This window comes from Enhydra lutris, unplaced genomic scaffold (assembly GCF_002288905.1).
Source record: "Enhydra lutris kenyoni isolate GAN:26980312 unplaced genomic scaffold, ASM228890v2 scaffoldscaffold94, whole genome shotgun sequence".
Lineage (NCBI taxonomy): Eukaryota > Metazoa > Chordata > Mammalia > Carnivora > Mustelidae > Enhydra > Enhydra lutris.
Window position 1 is genome coordinate 2675350 of NW_019154178.1, and position 4547 is coordinate 2679896.

Below are 4547 nucleotides of genomic sequence, written 5' to 3' on the forward strand. Positions count from 1 at the left end.
TCCCAGAGGTTCAGCCTTCCACTGAGTGGTCACTCGGGCAGGCGTGGGTGCGCTGTCTTCGACAGAGGGACAGTGGCCCAGAGCAGGAGCTCCGAGCTCAGCAGGAGAAATGCGGACGCCGCAGGGAGAACTTCAAAGGGGTCAGCTTCGGTCCTCAACCGTTTACATTCTAGGTGGGGATGTGGCATCTGCTTCCTCCAAGTGGGCGGGGGAAGGCAGGAAGCCGTGACTAAGCAGGTCTGAGCTGTCGCGCTGCTCCTGGAATGGAGGGGAGAAGGGTAGGAGAGGTGCTGGTCACAGAAGGCCTCATGGAGGAGGTGATAGGTCTGGATTGGGAAGGAGGAGGGAGAGAGAATATCTAGGAGCAAACGTTTTGTGCAAAGTTTCAGAAACAGACAAGCACACTCATGTTTGCGGCCTGATAAGAACGTGGCCAGAGATAGAGAGCAGGCCTGGCCACGGGAGCTGGAGAGGTGCCATCAGAGAAATGGGGGGCCTCCCGGATGCTCGGGAGCGCCTTCTCTGATCCAGGGGCCCGGTACCACGCGTCCGGGCCCAAGGCCAAACCTTCAGCTCTCTCTGTCCCACTCACATTTCCCTCTTCCCGCGTCTGAGCAAGCCACGCTGCGCGACTGACACCGGTCATCTGCCTCCTGCTTGCCCTGTGCCGGGCATGGCTGGAAGCCCCTGGGACCGAGGGCATTCTGTATGTTCTGACCCGGAGAGCACAAGTGTGACAGCGCTGGGAGCAGGGTGACAGAGGCTTGGTGCCTGGCCCCATGGAGCCCTGGTCCCTCAGGGCGGCCGGGCCAGGAAGGAGCTGGTGTCACAGTTCCTGTCCTTCTGAGTGTGGGACCCAGGGTCACTGTCCCTGTCTTCCAAGTGCAGGACCCAGTGTCACAGTCCAGGTTGTCACCCACGAAACCACCTGACGGTCATTTGGAGACACAGGAGGGACAGACCTACGTTTAGCCGTTTTTCCTCTTCTCTGCTCCGTCCACCTTTGCGAGCTTTGATTTCCTCCTAAGACGGTTGTATCTGCCGTTCGGTGTTGTTCTGAGTGATGTGGAGAACAGAGGCAAAGAAATGGAGATAAATTTCACCTTCCTTCGAACCTGTAGCCTGTCAGCAAATACGCGAGGCAGAGGGTAACTCTGCCCAGGAACTCCCAACTCTCTGACTGTTAACGCCGGCCCTGAGGGGAAAACAGCCTTAGCTTGACCACAGCCCTGCCTCGAGGATGCTGTGCAGCTCCTGCAACATAAGAAGGTCCTTTTGGGAACTTCCTTGGTCGTGACCTGCCCCAGCTCCCAAGTGTACGATCAGTTGCTTCTCACGATCCTGGAGCAGCTCGTTCTGCCCACGGGTCCTGTCCTCGTGCTTTCATAAAACCACTCTTTTGCACCGAAAATGTCTCCAGGGTTTTTCTTGGCCGTGGGTGCTCAGACCCAAACTTCAAACCACATCACTAAGGACCCAACAGTCAACACAGAGCCTGGCTGTGGGGAGAGCGGAATGCGAGTCGCTGCTTCGACTGTCGAAGCCATGGGCGCTGGGCGGAGCAGGTCAGGAGGCGCCTGCAGAAAACCCTGGATCCGGTAAGCTCTGAGCCTCAGCGTCTTCATCAGAAGGTAGAGATGATCGTGTCCCCACCTCATCGGGGGAGCAAGGGGGAAAGGACACAAGACCGACGAACACTGAGGACGGGGCCTGGTTCCTGGTGACCAGTAGCCATTAGGTGTTGTGATGGTGAGCCCTCCCCACGTGAGGAGGGCTTTCGTCATCCCCACACGGTCGTGGACCAACAGTCTCAGAGGTTAGTGACTAGTCCCAGGCCACCCGGACAGGCACTGGTGAGCCAGGACTTCCGTGAAGAGCAAACACACCGGTCCACACCGCCTTCCTCAGCTGCAGGAGGACACACAGCTGTCTGTGCCTACGGGATAATACTTCCTACAGTGGGACCGGCCCTGCGGTGACTCCCTCCAGGGCGACTGCCCTGTCTTACTCCTCCCTCAAGAACCAGCACCTGAGGTCAGCCCGGCCCTGGAAGGTGCAATTGACCTGAAATGAAACAAGGTGCCGGGGTTGGAGCTCCAGAGGACGTAGGGCTTCCTGTGACCTGTGTCCCGGGTGTCAGAGGAGAGAGGCAAAGACGACTCCACTCTGGGGACTGAGTCCGGACCAGCAGGAGGGAGACGGGGCTGACAGCACAGAAGGGAAGTTGGGAGAAGCTGCTGGCTTGGGTCAGAGAGGAAAGTGGGGGAAGGGGACACGCAAAGGTCAGGTTGAGACAGGTGGTGATGGAGAGACAAGGGCCACGTACCTAGGCTTCTGGGCTATGAAAATCCACTGATGGCTCCCTCCCCTGAACCCGTGGACTGGCTTGTGACCTGGCCTCAAGGTCCCTGCCCTGGACTTGCTCCTACAGGAGAGACCTGAGTCACATGCAGGAAACCAAAGTACTTAGGACACGTGCACAGCCACCTGTCAACACCCAGGAAAAGAAAAGGGAGTCCGGTCACTGTGAAGATGAGGAGATCCGGATGGGGGGTGGGGAGGGTCTGTTTGGAGAGCTTCCTGGTGAAGGAGGGGGAGGGAGAGGCTCAGCTTTGGCCAGGATGGGGCAGCTGGCTGCCAAGGAGGAGGAGAGAATCCGGGGATGATAGTCTTTGAAGGAAGAAGAGGCTTCCTGCCCGAGGCTGGGATGCTGGGCCTGGTCCCCTCGCCTGTCCACGGGAGTTGTTGGAGGAAGAGACCATCACAGCTGTCTTGAGGGGGCCCAGAACCAGATCTCCAGGGAAACAGGACAAGAATAACCATTGTAGTGCACCCTTCCAGCTCAGCCGCCTTCTCTCCCTGTGGGGGCTTTGCTTTCTGCCTTGAGGACACCCCGCACTCCCACGGCCTCCACCCTCCATCCTCCAACTCTGTACCGGGCAGATGTGGGGAGGAGGGACCTCCAGCTCCCAGCGAGGGGCGCCGGCTGGCCCTGCCAGCTGTCCACGCCCTCACCTTGGCCCATCGTCACAATCCCTTCCTCCTCTCTCTTCCCCCGGGGTTGGCAGGGCCAGCTCTGGCCCGACAGACAAGTCAGGCATCCCTGCCTGTGTCCCAGCCCCCACCGCCCCCTCCTCCCGGCTCTGACCCTCTCCCCGCAGCTGGCTGGGAGCCGTATCACCCTGATGTGTAGGAAGTGAAAGCCTGGATGAGGCCACCTCTCTCTCCCTCTTGGGCTGCTGGCCCTGGGCTATCCCCGGTATCTCCCAGGATGCTCTCCGCCCCCCCCCCCCGCACCTGGTGCACCTCAGCTCCACCCTCTGCCCCCACCCCCTCTGCCATCAGGGAGGCACAGCAGCTCCCTGGTCCAGGCCAGGACAGCTGTGAGTCCCTGGGGTACAGGGGCAGTTCTGACTCTGGGATTTCCCCAGCCTGCACCAGCAGGAAGTCTGCATCAAGAGAGAAACCTTATTCTTGGCTTCAGGGCAGCTTCGAAACCAGACCAAAGTTCAGACCGGGAGCCTGTTGCCCTGGTCAGCTGGGGACTCCCAGTGACCTCTACTCTTCAGGTCCGGGGGAGGGGCGCAGTGAGGCCTTAGGAGCCCAGAGAGCAAGGTCAGCTGTGGGGCAGGAGAGAGAAGGAGGTGCTGGAGGGCATGGGACCCCATGCTGATCCCCGCCCCATAGCCCTGTCCTGTCTGACCCTGCCCTCGGCTGTCCAGCAGTGGGGCGGGGGCTCTGCAGGCTGCCTCTGCTCTCCCAACATACTCTGGGAGCCAGGTAGGTGTGGCCTGAGCCCAGAGTGTAAAGAAGGGTGTGTGACACCATCACCCTGAGTCCTTGTGGGTACACCTGTGTGTCCCTAGAGCAGAGCAGGTAGGTGGCATCCTGCATGGTCTCATCCTGACACACCCATGACAGAGGCAGGAAAGGAGGGTACCTGGCAGTAGAGCAATTCCCCTGGTGCCTCAGTTTCCCTCCTTAGGGTCTTGCTGTTGGAGGGAGACAGACCCTGGGAGTGGGGGTGGGGCATGGCTTCCTTTCCCAGTGGCCCTGGTAGGGTGAGGGCCACCAGTCACCACCACCCCTTGCTCTCTGCTCTGCCTTCACCCCGGCCCCCCTGCCCAGTTCCCTGGCTCCAGATGAGCCCCTGGGGACCCGCAGCAGCAAACACAAGAGGGACAGACAGGAGCACGCCCCAGGGAGTGCCGCGGACAACACGGTGACTGTGCACCCTGCACCTGCCCAGGCAGCCCTCCTCTGCCCTTCCTCCTCTCCCCTCACCTCTGCAAACCAGCCTGGTCGCCCTCAGAGCTCTTCCCGGGACCCCCGCCAGAGAGCCAGAGCAGCGAGGCTGGGAAGGGTCGTTCCCAGGGGCTGGGCTGCGGTCAGGGCACTGGGCCAGGGCAGCCCAGGAACCACAGGACAGCAGGTGCAGGGACTGAAGACAAAGCTATGCGAGCAGCGCCCCCTGGTGGAAGGAGCCGCAGCGACAGCCGCCCTCACCCAGGTCTCCCAGCCCCAGCTTCCTGGGCCATGGGGAAGAG